We start from the raw sequence: 18,430 nt of genomic DNA on the forward strand, positions 1-18,430 counted from the left end.
TTAAAGTGCTGTTTAATCCAGCCCATGGAGTCCAAAGGCACATGAGGGTGCAGTGTGGCACTGCTGTTAAACCCAGCCTGCTGAGTCCAGGGACATATGAGGGGGTCAGCTTGTGAGCGCTGAGTACCCAGTCCTCTCAGACGTGCTCTGATTAGTGGGGGTGAGTGTCTGTGTGTGTTGCTAAGGTGGGAAGAACCCCATCCTGAGAACCTAGTTCCTGCAGGAGAGCTCCAGTGGGAGGGGGAATTGGCAGCAGGGAGAATTCAGCTCCATATGAGAGCACAAGTAAGCACAAACAGCACACTGATAGAATTATTAACCTTCCCCCCCCCCCCCCCAGCCCCATAAAAGTAACCCTAATAAATGAGCATACCCCAGAGTATTGGGCAAATCTGGTAACACACCTAAATAAAGATCTCTTTATCCACAGATGCACCCATATAGATACATATGCACACATACATGCTGTGAATATGTGCACACCACATAATCACACAGACTGGACAGTGTCCAGAAATATGAAGGTGCGGTGGAAGCTCTCCAGAGATTTAGGCACATCTTAGAATAGCCCTTTGAGCCTGTATATTTTCCTGGAGAAAACAAATCCACATGTTGTGATACAAGTACCACTTGTTTCTTGGTGGAATTATAGTAGGGCATAGGATTAATGCCCCAGCTTTTCTTTAAAGTGTCCTGTGGATTATTCCCTGATTAGCAGAATTGTTTTTGAAACAACAAGTGTTTGTTCCCAAAAATGTCTCCCCAGTGCATCAACAACAGTGGGATCTAAGTGTTTTATTTAATACCTCAATAACGTTTTTCTTCCTAAAGTGACCTCTTTCTATTTCCACCAGATTATTAGCGGGTTCCTCATTGCTGAAGCCTTGTTCATAACCAAGGAGAGAGAGGAGGAAGTGTTGGTGTTCTGGTGGTTTGCATGGGTTAGTAATATGAAGATTTTTTTACCTTTTCCTTCAGTAAAATGGTCACTTGTCTTCCATTCAGTTTCCTTTTCTGAATAGACTTTTCAGTGGCTGGAGAAAAAGCATTTTCAGAAACAAATTTGTCAACTACCTTTTTTATGCTTACAAGAAGCACATGGGATCTTTTTCAGGAGAAGGCAATACGCTGCATTTATTGAAAGTACAACATGAAAAGCAGCATATGCGCACACACACGTCCTACAGCTAGTGTATAGTTAATCAGTCTTGACTGGCTAGTAAGACTGACTTGAGCCATGACAGACTGGTGAGTGAGGTGTTGGGGTCTTTCAATCGCGATTTGAGGCTCCTCTGAAGCTTGGCTTTGCGGGACCGAACCCAGAGTCCCATGGGAAAAACATCCCACTTTATACATGTAAGTTCCCATTGGAGTCTATGGGTTTTGCAGTGTCCTGCTGCAATCATTCATCCTTAAAAGGTGGTGTTCTCAGGGTTTCCCACAGTTATCCTTTGGCTATTGTAGGGTTTGGGGAACACACAATACAGGAAATATGGTGGGTGGACAAGCCTGTGAAAGTTATTTTAACTAATGGAGAAGATCATCACTGGTCTGAAATGTTAGCTGTCTCCTCTTACCTGCTTCTTTGAGATAGGCTCCAAGTGGGTACATTGCCACCTCTACTTCTGCACATGCACACACACAAACTTCTCTTCCAGTGGGAGGAGCCAATGGCCTCCACAATTTTTTTCAAAAGTCTTGCTTGCTAGGCATCAATCCTTCCATGGAAGAATTCCCTTCTCCCCAAGACAGTGGTCTTTATTGGCTGAAGGACTAGAATCCTCACTGACTTGGTCTTGCACCAGTGGAGTCAAGAGGAAGATTTTTGCCACTGATTTTCCAGGGGCAGGATCAGAACACATTGAAATGCTAAGGAGCCCTATTATACAACCCATTAATTTCTTAAGTATTGAAAGCAGAGCAGGGTCCCAGAATTTATGAAGTATTTATCAGTCTTTGGAATTCACATGCACTAGTTTTGTGAGGAAATCTCAAACCCCCATAAAAGTAGTTTTGTCCACAGAAGACTTAACCGATGCCTTCCTATGCTCCTGCACTTTAATTGTTCATATCCTCTTACCACTGAATGCCTCTCATGGCATACTTGCTCCAGTCCCCATAAAGCTCTCCATGCTTTCAAATGGACTTTCTATCCTCTGTTAAGAAAGGAGTAATTACAAGTACAAGATGAGGAAGAGTATCAGGATGAGGCTAGAGAAGTGATTGTTACCATTGACCATTTCTGCTGACCCATCATAATTAGAGCCCTACCAAATTCACAGCCATGCAAAATGTGTCATGAGCCATGAAATCTGATTTTCTCCCATGAAATCTGGCCTTTTGTGTGCTTTTATTCTATACTATACAGATTTCATGGGGGGGGGGGGTGTAATATACCAGGAGGTCTGGGGGCACCGCTGTGAGGGTCAAATCAGGGTGAATTGCTTAAAACCAGGGCTACTTACAGCCCAAGATTGGGGTTCCCCTCTCTAAGGCACCAAACCAGTCACAAAGTGCACTTCAGCTGCCAATCTGACCAGAAAGAAGTTACAGAAGCAATCTGCTTAGACACCCCAGCTTTACCTGTGCCACAACCAGCACCACACTTTATGCAGGTGAGGGGTTATAAAACCAATCTCACCAACTTTGAACAGGTGTTCCCAGTCCCAAAGGACCAGCCACAGTCCCAGGTCAATCTATACCTCAGATCTTACCCAAAGAGCATGCTGGGCCAATCCTTTAGAATCTAAAGGTTTATTAATAAAGGAAAGAAAAGGTTGAGAGTAGGATTGTTAAAGCAAATACATTACATACATCAGTCACCAAAAACTAGTAGCACCTTACAGGCTAACAAAAAATGTAGGTGGTATCATGAGCTTTCGTGGGCAACAACCCACTTCTTCAGATGATTGGAGTGTTGGAAGTCAAGATCCAAGAATAAATAAAGGAAGAGGAAGGGGGGAGAAAAAAAGGAGGAAAGGAGAAAAAATAAAAAGAGACAGTAAGTAGATGGTTCAAATAGTTACAACAGGCTGATGAGAACAATTAGCACCTCCACTGTATGGTTTGTAGGTTAAGTCATAGGATGTGGAAGATAGTGTGAGAGCCAGCCGATGTCCTTGTTCATACCATTTGCATAAGAATTAAACTTGTGAATGAAGTTAAGTTCTAGTCCTTCTCTGTGTATTTGGCTTGTGAAATTGGCCTGAAACAAATTGGTGACTTTGAGATCCATTAATGAGTGTCCAGGTAGACTAAAGTGTTCTCCAACAGGTTTTTGTGTGTTGCCTTTTCAGATATCTGATTTGTGTCCATTAATTCTTTCCCGTACAGACTGTCCAGTTTGGCCAATATACATGGCAGTGGGGCATTGCTGGCATTTGATGGTATAGATCATATTAGTGGATGTGCAGTTAAATGAGCCTCTGATTTGGTGGCTGATGTGGTTGGGTCCAGTGATGAAATCGCTGGTGTAGATGTGTGGGCAGAGTTGGCACCGGGGCTGATTGCAGGGGTGGGTTCCTGGGTGATTATGATGGAGGTGTGCTGCGTGGTTATTGGAAAGAATTTGTTTGAGGTTAGGGGGTTGTCTGTAGGTGAGGATTGGCCTTTCCCCCAAGGCCTCTGAGAGTGAGGGTCATTTTCCAAGCTGGGTTGTAAATTGTGGATAATGCATTGGAGGGGTTTAAGTTGTGGACTGTAATGACAAGTGGAATTCTGTTTTCTCTTTTTGGCCTGTCTTGAAGTAGCTCATGTCTGGGTACTTTTTTGGCTCTATCAATCTGTTTTTTTCACTTCAGTTTTCACTATATAGATCCTGTGGGTGTTTGTCTCTGTCTGTGGGACTGGAACAAATATGGTTATATCTTAGGGCTTGGCTGTGTACAATAGATTGAGAAATGTGTCTGGGATGGAAGCTAGAGGCATGAAGTTAAGTGTAGCGGTTGGTAGTGTGGAGGCAGGAAAAGGGAATAAGGGAATTTGTGTGCAGCCATCTTGGTCTTGTTAACAAGAGAGCAAGAGTCAGGCTAAGTCTGTGGCCTGACAACGCGAGATCTGTAATTAGACGCTGCCTTCGCCTCTCGCCTCCATACGGAGATAAGGATAGAATGCTGACTCTGGTAGGGACCTTGAGATAAGGAGCATCTGGGTGGAACTAAATAACTGTTAGCCATTGGTGTTTGTAATGGGAAGGAGACTAATTGTTATTGTTATTATATTTAATAGACAGTATATAAACTGCTTCATAATTGCTTGTATTCGAAGATCTGCCTCGGAGAGGGGGGGGACTCCCCCCCCCCCCCCCCCCCCGTCCGAACCAGTTTTTCCCTTGCTGCAGCTCGTAATAAAACTGCCTCTGGCTACTTGTTGCTTACAAACTCAGAGTGAGGACAATGTTTTCTTCCACAATTTGGTGCCGTGACTCGAATGGCAACGCCCAATTGAAGACAGCAACAGCGGCTGCAGACCGTCCCCCTTCACCCCCATGGCGCCAAACGAGAGGTAAGAGACCTTTTGAAATCTCTCCTGGGGTGTGGAGGAGGACTGCCTGTAGGGTCGTCTGCTTCTTGTGGGCTCACGCCAGCCGAACTTCTTGAATCTGCAACAAGGTCAGACGCAAAACGGTTCCGGGGAGGTTGTTTTGTTACCCCCGAGTAGGCCTAAGTTTATGCAGTGCTGGGAACTGCTGTGGTATTGGTGGTGCCGCCCCGGGTACGGGAAGAAGGTTGTATTGCGTCCAGACATAAGGCACCTAGGTTTATGCAGTGCTGGGAACTGCTGTGGTTCTGGGGGGAAACGTGTTGTTTGCCGCCCCAAATATGGACGAGGTCCATAATGAGAGATGCATCTAAAAGTGGGAAAATTTCTGTGTGTGAAAAGCATGCTGAGTGTGAATGTAATGAGTGGAGTGTGAATGCCGCTGCCCAGGTCTCTGAAAAGTAAGCTGATTCCAGCCGCACCAGGGCTCTCCCACAAGGGAGTTCTGAACGCAAGGGGGGTCAGCCGAACCTCGAGACCGAGCAGATATGTGAGGGAGTGACGACTCCCCTTATTTCATGAGCTGCTGCTAAGGCCTGACACTCTAGACCCAGCAGACCCCTTCTTCGGAGTGTGTAGATTTAGTTTCCTATAAAGCCACTGAGCAGACGGGGAGTGGACAGGATGCTCCCCTGAATGACTAAAATGGATGGGGGTCAGTCTAAGCATACCCCCCCCAGACCGCTGAAAGGCACCCCTGCGTACTACATGTACGTGCATCATGGTCCAAGGACCTGTAAGCATTTGACAGATTGACAGAGAAAGAAATTAAAGCCCTGAGGGATGAGATTGAAGCTCAGAAAAGCAAAAATCCGCCCTGCAGTGAGAAATGTAACTTACACGCAAGTGCACAGCCTCTCCCAAGCTTAGGGGGGGAATTTGGCCCAACATTACCCCCTCCACTCCTTTCTATGCCCAGCCCTATATGGGCCCTTACCACACATACTGAAGATAGAGAGGAGGCACAGAAGATAATTGAAAGGGATCAGATCTTCCCTTTGGAAGAACGGGCTCTAGTTACAAATCTGTCTGATCCAAAGCAAAACACTGAGTTTTGGAATAGACTTAACAGCTTGTGGGAAGTATTCCTCCAAATTCTCAAGGAAGGAATGCCTGCCGACCAGCAAGCCATATTGGCCCTAGGCATTTTGGTTGGAAACATATACACGGAACACAACGCAGGAATAGGAAAGGGCTGCCAAGCAACTTTAGGAGATTCTCAAGCCCTTGTTAGCGAATAGATAACTACAGCCTCTCTGGCTGGAATTGCAGGCTACCCAAGGATGTTTCTCAACGCACAAGTGGGGGCCGTCCAGAAAAAAAAACAGTTAAAACCTTTCCCTCACACACTGTTATAATTAGCTTGAGGGCGTGGGAGGACGTAACCTAAAAGCCACCCTAAAAGCCAACTAGTGGGAATTGAATTTGAAGATGTAATTACTAGAAGCTAAATCTGCCCTAACAAGGAGACACATTCTGCAACATAAATCTCCTTACAGAGCATGGTCGAGTGATCCACCCCAGAGTCAGCAGCATAGATCAACTGCTGCAGCATGGATGTTATGAAAACCCTATACTGAGAAGTTTAAAATTAGTAATAGCTGACTGCAATAATACACATTTGGATTTACCTATAGAAAAGAATTAGGAGGTGTGGGGGCTAATGGGAAAGCCCATCCTCCTTACCAAATTAATACTGGACAAACATGTGTCATTGGGAAGGGTCATTTAGCAGGAATCAGGACATAAGAAGGAATTAAGCGATTGTTGTAATATATGAAGGGAAACCTGCTTTAAAAACTGACTCCTTGTTTCTTGCAGCCTTTTTCAATAATCCAGGCAAAGAAACAATTAAATTTAATTATTTGACTACAGACACTTTTGTTAAATATTCAAAAGGAAAAGAAGGAATTCTATTGACACTTAACTGGTTAACTGTATAAAAGAATGAAATCTATACATTCAATCCTTAAGGTTAAATTTACTCTTTAAGAAAACAAATCTTTGTTTTAAGAATCCAAGCCCTGAAACTTCACTGTGTCTCTGTTCAAGGCTGAGTTGATAACACTTTTGGCTTGCTTTCAAATCCAACATTATATGTGAATACAGGCTGCCTGACTATTTCAAAGGAATATAAAACACCTGTCCCCTCAAGTAAATTGTCCAAATATAAACAAAATATTTATAAGCGCCCATTTAACAAAATTTAATGTCAATATTATTATTACTATAGTCTTAATAAGTAACACTGTATATGATTCTTTTCAGGAAAAGAAAAGCTTTTTGCTTGCTGGAACAATAACTAACCAACACCTTGTGCTAAGGAGAAGCATTATAGCTTCACACATTAAGCCTGATCTGTGGTACAAGAGGGAAACTGAGGCATGCCACTGTTGGGGAGGGCTAGCAACTCTAGAGGTAATTCGAGGGAGTGGAAGGTCACGAGTACCGATGAAGCGCTCTTGTTCTCGTAAAGTTGTAGCTCACTCGCCCATGGGAGTGGTAAGGAACTAGCTGTAACCAGTTCCCCTAACAGATCTTAGGCAGTATTTTAAGTTATAATGGACCACCCCGACGGGGGTAGAAATGTTTTCTTGTCTTTCAGATCATCAGAAAGCGCTGGTGCCAGCTGAAGAAAAACAACAAACAACAACAACAAAAAACCATGGTTCTGTGTCATGACAGAATAAGTTTGTGTTCTGTCCAAGTTTGTCTTGTGTGTCTTAATTGTAATACGTATTGCAAATATTGTTGTGTGTAGGATATTGTTTTAATGGAAGGATAATTTGAGTAAAGCAGAAGCATTAATTTAAACCAACAAAATTAATAATTGGGCCCAATCAATTGGCAACTTTAAAATTCAGTGAAAGGATAATAGTTTGGAAATTGTTTAGGCTAGGAGAATGTTAACAATGTCTCCACAGGTGAACAAAAAAGAAACTGGAAGGAAGCAAGGAGTGCATCATGTGAACAGAAGGACTGGGAGTGGGGTACCAGCCCTCTCCCCCACCAGATTGGTTTTGCTTTAATGGCTACACAAATGAAATATTTAGCTTCTGTAAATTTGCACACCAACGATAAAGTGGTTTGGCCAGAGATGATAAGAAATTTATAAGAAACAACACGGGCAAGTGGACATCAGCATGTTTAAGTAAAGATGCCCACAACAATGAGGAAACTAGTAACCTCACCATTGCAATAACAGCTACTTGCCCTGCTACTCATTGGTGCCTGATGCCTTAAAAGGCCTCAAGAATTATGGAATTGCATGGGTTCCTATTAACAATTAAACATCTGTGAACCATGCTTGGTCCTATAAGAGAAACCGTGACTCTAGTCAATGTAACCTCCTTCAAGTCACATACTTAGAACAAATACACACTAATAGCGATGGGGAATACACGGCCTTGGGCCTCCCCTCATTCACACAGAATTATTTTGTTTATTGTAACAACATAAACACTATGAGGACAAAGAATACACAGTCCTCCAAGTTAAAGTTTGTATGGAGTATTGTGGGAAAGAAGCTAAACACTAACATCAGGCCACTGAAGTTGGACCTACTGACTCCCACTGGGGCTTACCACTTAAAGCCCAGACAAAGGTAACCCCTGAGGCATGGCTGTCATTTGTTAAACAATGGCCATTGCTAACTTGCCCTCATCTGGATATTATTAACCAGGTCCTTAAGGACAAAATAGAGCCTCCCAATTGTGCATCATGCCCTGAACAGACCTGTCTCAGAACCAGGACAACTGTCACTGGTCCTTACCTTGGTGATGTTCCACACTGGTATAGACCAGCTGTGTGCTAGACTGGCTAATCAAATTGGCAAGTGCCTGATTAGGCAACGAAGGGGCTTAGCAGATACCATCACAGATTGGTTTGGGCCTGGAAACTCTGTCAGCAGCACTTATGTCATAGCCCAGAAATTATATAGAATCCAGGCTGGTAGATGCAGTAATATACAGTGCCCGTAAAGGCCTAGACACCAGCCAAGCCATCCGATTGATCCTGAATAGTTTGAAGGATCTGTCCAGCTCTGTGTCCATTTCACTAAACCTAACCAGATATTTGGACCAGAGGTTAATTGGATTCTTAATTAATGGAACTAAATTAAAGGAATTAGAAGGCCAGTATTGAAGAATAGGATAGCTTTAACCACCCAGCCCTTATGGTGGTGAGTCCCCATCTCCCCCGTCCTACCCATGGGAGTGGGGAAGTATAGAATCCATGAGGACCCAAAGGCCCACCTGGACAGGGCATAGTATAACAGTTTGTTTTTGGCCCCTCTGGGGATTCCTCACTCAGATCAGATCAGAATGGTAACCTCCCTGCCTGTACCAAAGCAGGAGCATATAGATAGATCGAGGGCATCGCTTATTCTGAAGGTGTGGGAGCCTCCCTATACCCAGGGATTGTTGCACCCACTTTGATAAGGAAAAATGTATGTACCTGCCCATTTAACATCATGACGAATCTGCCTAGGTTTGATGTGGTTGTCTCAGAGAAACAAAAACATCGAGCTGGTCCAAATAAACGGTACCTACTGATGTTTGACTACCCAGACAGATCACTCCATCCTGCCCCTCTACATATCCATCTGTGTGCATAACAGCCCCTCGCTGGATGATCCTGACCGTTGATGGAATGCGGCTCTATCGCACTTCGGCAGTGATGAGTAACCTAACATGAGATTCTGAGTGGCACGGCGGAAGTAAGTACCTAGAGGAGGGTTTACTGGCCCTGAAGGCAAAGATCGAGGAGTTGGTGGCCAATGCCCAAAGATATATCGAGGCTGGCCGTCTGAGGTACACACAGATAGGGAAACACCGTGGACCATGCCAAACACCTACCTCTGCAGCACTCAACCAGGCAGTAGAGGTCAAACCTATAATCATGGGCAGCGCCAGTAAGGCGATGAAATATCTTGGGGATGGAGTTGAATAGTGTTTGTCAAATTATGTGGGAAGTTTTGATTTTAACATTTATAATAGTGCTGGTGCTGTACTCGTACTTCCAGAGTAGATTAAAACTCCTTAAATTGTATTTAACCTGGTGGGTTAAGGAGAACCCCAAAGTCAAGAGAAAGGAACTATAGGAGTAAACTGAGGCAGTCCATGGTATCTTGCTGAGAACTGACAAACTCAAAGTATTAGGCCAGCTTGGGAAGTAAAACAGTTCAACAGTTACTGTGACCCTGGTTCCCCTGGCAACCACATTCCAAAAGAGCCTCACTTTGATAAGGCTGGTACCAAACAACCGCGCGGGATTGTTTTTACAATTTGCTTTATTCCTAGGAAATAACCTTGGTTCCAAAGGAGCCAGCTGGCTTTTAGCTCAGAGAATAGAGACTCGTATGTCCATCAGCGAAAGACTGCTCTAGAAAGACCTTTACCAAGTTTTGCTAACCACCAACACCGCTGTGAAGTGCCAAGAACTGACTGTTGGCCAATGCTTCTCACTGCAAAAAGATCCCTCCATCTCGAAATGATCCTACCCCGATTGCTGATAAGCCTCTCTCTTCTGGTCCTGCTTTCCTACCTGCTGGACACCAGAAGAGCCAAAATATTACAGGGTGATGTGCTGGTAACCTCTCCCCTGCATGATGCTGAACCATGACTTTCAAGAAAAAAAAGAGGAAAAGTCCACTCCTCTGACACCGCCAAAGCCCAAAGATTTCTGACTACAAAAGGACATTAAGAACTGACCTTGGTGAAAGAAGCGAAGTATTGTATATTGCCAAGGAGAAACTTGTGGGAGTGGTTTGGGTTTCTCCCTTTGATCTGGACTCTGTGCTTATGGACAGGTACCATCAGCATGTACCTGCCCTCCCTAATTTGGTTACTAATTATGATATGTTGTATGATGTTACTAAAATTATAGAACAGCCCCATCATAGAATTATATTGGGGATATTAATGATTATATTGCTTTTGCTTATTAAAAGTTTCATATTTGATTGTTGTTGTAAGGGATGTGGTGGTAGAGATAGCTTTTGTGTTTGTACTAATTATGTAATGTTTAATGAAAATAAAGGTTTAGAAAGATAGTTGTGCTGTAAGCACAAAAGGGGGGATTGTGGAGGCAGGAAAAGGGAATAAGGGAATTTGTGTGCAGCCATCTTGGTCTTGTTAACAAGAGAGCAAGAGTCAGGCTAAGTCTGTGGCCTGACAACGCGAGATCTGTAATTAGACGCTGCCTTCGCCTCTCGCCTCCATACGGAGATAAGGATAGAATGCTGACTCTGGTAGGGACCTTGAGATAAGGAGCATCTGGGTGGAACTAAATAACTGTTAGCCATTGGTGTTTGTAATGGGAAGGAGACTAATTGTTATTGTTATTATATTTAATAGACAGTATATAAACTGCTTCATAATTGCTTGTATTTGAAGATCTGCCTCGGTGAGGGGGGGGACTCCCCCCCTGTCCGAACCAGTTTTTCCCTTGCTGCAGCTCGTAATAAAACTGCCTCTGGCTACTTGTTGCTTACAAACTCAGAGTGAGGACAATGTTTTCTTCCACAGTAGGTTTCCGGTATAGGGTGGTAGAAATTTGTCCATTATTTGACTGTACTATAGTGTCAAGGAAGTGGATCTCTCGTGTGGACTGATCCAGGCTGAGGTTGATGGTGGGGTGGAAGTTGTTGAAATCCCTGTGAAATTCTTCAAGGGTCTCTTTCCTATGGGTCTATATGATGAAGATGTCATCAATGTGGTATTCTTTAGTGGGATCACAGGAGAGAGGTTTGTAGAATCTGGTGTTGGTGAGTTGTCTGGTCTCCTCTGTGACGGGGTGCGGTCACAGATGACCCCTTGGGGGTGCTTCCTGGGGTGTTGACACAGCCACTGCCACTCGCCTTCCCGCACTCTGGGGCTTCTCACTGCCCAGTCCTGCTGGACCAGCTCTGCTGGTCTCCCCCAGACAAGGCCCCGAGCTGAGGTCCCTGCCCCCACGGAGAAGCAGCACAGACACTGAACCTCTTCAGGTCCAAGGAGAGTGCAGTTTAGGGCCCAGCCTCCTGAGAGAGCACTCCCCAGATGGGATCAGACCCCGAAGAATTAGGTAAGCCCCCTTTAGCAATGAAAGGGGGAATGTGCACACTGGTTGCCCCCCAGGTAACAATAATTTACACTGGGTTTGACAGAAAATAAAAATGATTTTATGAAGTACAAGCAGTAGGATTTAAGTGGTAATAAGTGAGACCAGGCAGAGCAAAGTAGGTTACAAATAAAAGAAACAAAAACGCTTGGCTAATTCTACACTGAAACCTCAGTACAAACTCTTCAAACTCACCCTAAAGCCTCTTGTCCAGCTGCCCCTCCAAACCAGGGCTGTCTCCCCATCGTGGGGTCTTCGGCTCCTTTCCTTCAGGTGCAGCCCAGCCAAAAGACCAAGGCCTCTCCTTCCCATTCTTTTTGTTAACGAATTGAGGCCCCTCCCTACCAACCACTGTTCAGACTTCAGGACAAAAGAGAATGTTTAACAGTTGCTCATCAAGACTTTGAAGGTAAAACCCTCCATGTCTGTCATTTACACTTTTGAAACCCACCAAGTATTCCCCACTCATGTGTCTAATTTTACACACACAAATGATACATACAACAGAGTAAGATAAACAGAACCAGTGGATCATGACATGAAGATTGATGGGTTACATGAAATAATTTGCTCAAACCACCTTTGAGTTATGTAAATTCATTTTTCATAAATCCATTTCATAAAGCATGGGGAGGGGGTCCGTCACAGCCTCCTGTTCATAATCTGTTCTGTTCATGATGACTACAGCGCCCCCTTTGTAAGCCTCTTTGATTATGATGTTAGAATTGTTTTTGAGGCTGTGTATAGCATTGTGTTCTGCATGACTGAGGTTGTATGTTATATGCTGTTGTTTGCTGACTATGTCAGCTCGAGCACGTTTGTGGAAGCAGTCGATGTAGAAGTTAGGACTCTCATTGCAACAGTTAGTAGGGGTCCACAAGAAGCCTTCCTCTTGTGGGATTTGGGGGGGGGGAGCAGCAAGGTCAGTGTGCTGTACATCAGTGTGTTGGAAATATTCCTTTAGGCGGAGGTGGCGAAAATAGGCTTCCAGATCCCCCACAGAACTGAATCATATTCATAGGGGTGGTGGGGCAGAAGGAGAGTCCTCGAGACAGGACAGATTCCTCTGCTGAGCTAAGAGAGTGGTTGGATAGGTTGACAATGTTGCTAGGTGAATTGAAAGTATCTGGAATGAGAGATCCTGAGGCGTGTAGCAGTTTGGATAGTTTATTGTCCTTTTTCTTCTGAAGGGAGATGAAATGATCCTTGTAGGTGGTTTGTTGAATTGTAGTAAAGTCTGGATAAGGTGGTTCCTGAGTTTCTTTGCAAGAGTGTGGCATAATCACTGGCTGTAGTCTGTGGGATACGTAAATTGCAGGGGGGTTTTCACCCTCAGTCCCTTAGGTATGATGTTCATCTGCTACGGAGTACCTAGTAGCCAAGAACAAAGACAAGTAGAAGTCCTAGTGCAAAGGGAAGGTGTGTGGAAGAAAACATTGTCCTCACTCTGAGTTTGTAAGCAACAAGTAGCCAGAGGCAGTTTTATTACGAGCTGCAGCAAGGGAAAAACTGGTTCGGACGGGGGGGGGAGTCCCCCCCCTCACCGAGGCAGATCTTCGAATACAAGCAATTATGAAGCAGTTTATATACTGTCCATTAGATATAACAACAATAACAATTAGTCTCCTTCCCATTACAAACACCAATGGCTAACAGCTATTTAGTTCCACCCAGATGCTCCTTATCTCAAGGTCCCTGCCAGAGTCAGCATTCTATCCTTATCTCCGTATGGAGGCGAGAGGCGAAGGCAGCGTCTAATTACAGATCTCGCGTTGTCAGGCCACAGACTTAGCCTGACTCTTGCTCTCTTGTTAACAAGACCAAGATGGCTGCACACAAATTCCCTTATTCCCTTTTCCTGCCTCCACAGGTGATTCTGCTTTCTAATGCAGGGCCTGTCCTTAGGCTGTCAGCCCAAGCCCCCTTCCCCTCCCTGACACAGCACTTGCTGAAATCCAGGAGTGCAGAGGGACAACAAGGCGACATCAGAACTGTCAGCCCTTGGCCAGCACTTGGCAGCGTGGAGAAGGAATGAAACCAAAGACTGAAATGTGGAAATCGATTGCAAAATAAACATGGAGGAGTTGGGAAGATAGAAGGGGTGTGGGTGTGAAATGTTAGCTCGCGTCTGAAACGGTCCATGCAGTTCCTGGCCATATCGGGGCTCTCTCTCCCCTCCAGCTCTTTTTCTCAGAGGAAAGGCACAAGGTAACCATGGTTGGTTGTGACCTAAGGACAGCTGTGAGACTACTTTTATGTTAAGAGCAACTCAAGGATGCGAATGGGGCATGTGATGGGTTTTGCACTATGGCATGTGACTGAGGCATGGGTAGCTGTCTCACGCTAATCTTTCTCTCAGAAACTCCCTCCCTCTTCTGCCTTATACTTTCTTGCACACACACTGGATTCTTCTCTGGGATTGCTCAAATCTGTTCCCAGACTCAAGCATTTCTCCTCTCCTTTCAGTTCCTTTTCTGAAATTGATCTCCTTTCCCCCGGATCACACTTTTGATTTAATTTGTTAATCCATCCAACTGACCTGGCTTTGCCTTCCCTTTGAACGTTTGGTGTGTAGCTAACACCATTCATGCCTTAGCCTAGGGAGGGCTAAGGCTAGAGCACCAGAGAAGGTGACCAAGCATGGCCCAGGATTCAAATCATCTCCGCATTGATTAATTGGGTTCAGTCTGAGTTTCAGAATCCTAACAACTGTTGTTCCCCTTCACATCACATCAACAGGGGCTTATAGGGAAAGTATCCATTTATTTTAGCACATGTGATGCATTAAGATTTTCATCTTCTATTGAATTGTAAAGGCTGGATGAATTTTAGACAAACTCAATTTGTTCAAGATGGGTTCTGGGGTGACTGGACATTGTTACTTCTTTCCCTTCCTCGGACGATGCCACCACCCCCATATAGTGCTTTTGGCATATGGAAGAGGTGCCTGCCTTTCGGGAGAGGCTCCTGAGCATGGAGTAGAGAAAAGTTTAGTTCAAAGTGTGGAACACCTCTTAGAAATGTAACTGCATGAAACTTCGTGCATTGTGACATTTACCTTCCCACAGGTTTGAAGAGCAGAATTTTCTTTTAAATCTGAGTTCAGAAAAGAACTATTTTCCAAAATGAACCAGAGTGTTTATACCCAGGCCAATATCTGATTGCACAATAACCTTAACAGGAAGAAAGGGCCAGATATTTTTTAACTGAATGTGTCAAGGCCAGATAAATGAAGCTACAAGAAGCTACCCTCCATCCACACATCTAGACATATGAAAGAGGACACATACAAACTTCTGAGATTCAGGCTTCCATATGTTGTGTGACAGCCTGCTGGCTAAGCCAGAGCTCTGCCACTACAGCCTGGCTGAAAAGGCTGATTACAGCCAGCTGAGCAAGTCCAGGCCTGAAGGGCTAATGGAAGCAGCTGTGGGCCTCATTAGCCAGAGGGCTAGATAAGGCAGCCAGAGGGGAAGTGGAAAGGGGAGGAGCTAGAGAGTGGCTGAGTATGTGCCCCCCCCCCCCCCCCCCCCCCCCCCCAAAAGGAGAAGATAGGTGAGTTAGATGCTGGAAAAACCTATGGTCTGTAAATAGAAGGTGGTGGGAAGTTGGCACAAGCAATAAAAAGACACAGGTGATTGCACAAGAGAGGGTCTCCTGGTGATTTATGGCTAAAGAAGGGGTCCCAAGCCAAGAGGCCTGGGCAAAGACCTTGGCACAGCTGAGAAAAATGAACCACATTTGTGCATGCTTGATTCTTATCTACCAGTGGGATTACTCATCCAGGTTGTAACTGAAATAATAATCTGTAAAGAAAAGCATGTAATGCTGTGAACATGGGTGTCCACACCATCTATATTCAACAGTGATCAAGGAGTGACTGTTCAGAATCACAAGCCTGTGCAATCCATGAGCAGCATTTCTGATTGCCATTTGAAAATTTATTAAGTACTTTAGTATTGTGTCTATTGGTTTTGGTTTGTGACAGGGTGTCGGGCTCCTGGGCGGCGGAGCCCTCTGACCCCCACACTGCTAGGGGGGAAATGGAGATGCTCTGTGTCTGGGAAATGGCTCCCCTGTGGCGTTGCAGGGGTTGCTTGTGTGTCACAGCTGGCGCATGTGTGGAAGCGCCCAGTGCCTGCCGGCAGGTCGGGCTGACGGTGCCTGCGTGGGTGTCCAGGGGAGCAGGGCCCCAGCTTTTCAAAGAAGGGGGAGACGCCCGGCGGGACAGGAGGGAGTCCCAGGCGGTCGGAGCAAGGGAAGGCCCCAGCAAGGTGAGGGTCTCCTGGTCCCCACGGAGCCTGGTCATCCGGAGAAGAGTCAGCTACGCCCAACCAGTCTGGCGGCGGTAGAGGTCATCGGGCCGAACCTGTGACTGAGAAGCAACTGGAGGGTAGGAAGCGGCCCAGGATGGGGTGAACCGGAACCCGTGGGTTGGTGAGTTGTGGGCTACATCCCCACCAACCGAGCAGAAGGTAGGTGTCTCTGCTCTTAGGGTCCTGAGCCAAAACCTGGAGTAGGGGAGGGCCCAGGTCTCCCTACCCTCCTCGCGCTAGGGAGGCAAACCTCCAGTGCGGTTTAGCTGAGTCGGGATGATAAGCACTGGCGGTGCTGAGACGGGACTTGTTATAGGATAGATAAGGTCAAGGGGTAGAGGGCACAGTGAAAGGGGTACGAGGAAAGCACCCACCCGCTCACGGTGATGCAAGTACGGAGAGTCTGAGTGAGCATGGGATGAGGCACAGCCCCCATAGACTGGGACATGGTTGTATACCTGAACACAGATCAGTGCAGTTTGACCCTGGTGAACCTTCAGGAATCTAAGCAAACAGAAAGCACAAAAATCCCAGATCCAACTCTGACAGCATTCTCTCTTTAAATCCTTAATAAATATTAGCCTGTAATTACACGGGCTAACAGCAGGGTACAACAAAGATGCCCATGCTTAGACCACATACACTGGGGTAGTTATGTGAGTAAGTCATCTAAATCTGCTACTAAAATTAATATTGGCACAATTATTTTAAGAGAGAAATTCCGAGATCACTCTTTTAGGAAAACTGTACAAGAGAGTTTGGCTTTAAAACTTTTCCTGCATGAGAAAGTTGCATTGCTGTGACTAACAGCTTTCTATTAACTTGATTTAATTAGAATGGTACAAAGGACCATGTGGACACTTATTTTATTTTAGACCTGACTTAGTTTGGGTTAATTTAAATCAATTAGGAAATAGTGTAAACTAACCCAATGTGATTCAGTATATGGGCCTCTTTCAATATCCATATTGTACTGAGGTCACTGTGCTATGGAAGGTGATGCTTTTTGAATGAGATGTAAGACTGAGGTCATTACCACATGTGATTCCATGACACTTCCCCGGAGAGCAATTTTAGCCTTCGTGTCCTAGCTAAATTCCAATTCAGAAAACTATAAATATGGCCAATTTAACCCTTTCAACTATGCAACTTCAAATGGACCCAGGAGTAGTAACAAAAAACCCTTTCACTGTTATTTATTTATATATTTATATTTAGCACCATCAAATAAGCAGACAATTTAAAATCAACCCTACTGGAAACCTTTAACACATGCATATTCCTTATCATGGAAATCAGTCAAACGGGACGAGCATATGCTTAACCTGACTTGGTTGGAAGTGTCTTTGCTTTAATTTCTCTCTTCTGTTTAATTATATTTTATTACATTTTAGGATGCTCATTCATTACAGTTTAAGTGGAGAAAGAAGATGTTTTGCTGATGGAACTTAGGAGTGAACATGCTGTGAAAGTTGGTCCTGGTCCCTCCCAAGTTTCATCGCAAAAACCTGGGAGAGTCAGTCCCAGCCCCAGGAGGCAAAGAGAGGGTGGCTTGGGCAAGCCCCCCCAGGCTGTATTATTTTAAAAAATATGGTCACCTGGGAGGGGAGAGGAATGGGTGTCAGGGCCTTTACTTCTTGTTTACTTCTCTGCTGGAGCTGGGACCATGTCTTCAGGTTTTTTTTCTTTCCCGCTGCTTCATTTTCTGGTTTCCCACCCTCTGCGATTAAGGTGTGTTAATTTTGTTAACGTGTTAATTCTGCCCTGTGTTAATCGCAGGCATTAACGCATGTTAATTGACAGCCCGTGTGTGTGTGTGTGTGTGTGTGTGTGTGTGTGTGTGTGTGTGTGTGTGTGTAAAAGCAGGGTCTGAATCACTGCTTCCAATGCAGCCAGCTGGAAGGGGAAAGGAATCCTGGGTGTGGTTATGCTCACTCAGTTGTTTAGCTCTGTAAGGTATTCAACTGTTGCTATGTAAATACAGTTCACACTGGAATGGAAGAGAAATGTGTGCTTATGTAAATCCAGGTCAGTCAGTGCTCAGTTGTTGGAATGGTATTTTGCCTGTTGTAAATAATTTGGCTGTTGTGGGGTCATAAACCATGTTAACCCTAAAGGTAGGAATTGTAAAATATGACCACCAGTGCTTGCAGGAGAGACCCTGTCAGCGTAAAGAGTCTCAAATGGACAAGGCTTACCCTTCCAGACTCAAGTGGATTGGACTGGGGGGAAGGAGCTTGAACCAGCAGGCTACATGCCCTCCAGGCATGAGCTGTAAGACTGGTTCAACCTGTTTCCCCCCTCCCCCGCCCCCACCCCCACCCCCAGTTCTAATGATAGAACTAAAACAGACTCCCTAAGGAAATCACTAGGTTTCGCTCAGATCCAAACCCATCGGCAGCAGGTGGCTGGCAGGAGTGGCAGCAGGCCGCTGGCAGGAGTAAGTGGCCAACAGGCAACTGGCAGGAGTGGCT

The sequence above is a fragment of the Pelodiscus sinensis genome, chromosome W (genome assembly GCF_052426305.1).
Source record: "Pelodiscus sinensis isolate ZL-2025 chromosome W, ASM5242630v1, whole genome shotgun sequence".
Lineage (NCBI taxonomy): Eukaryota > Metazoa > Chordata > Testudines > Trionychidae > Pelodiscus > Pelodiscus sinensis.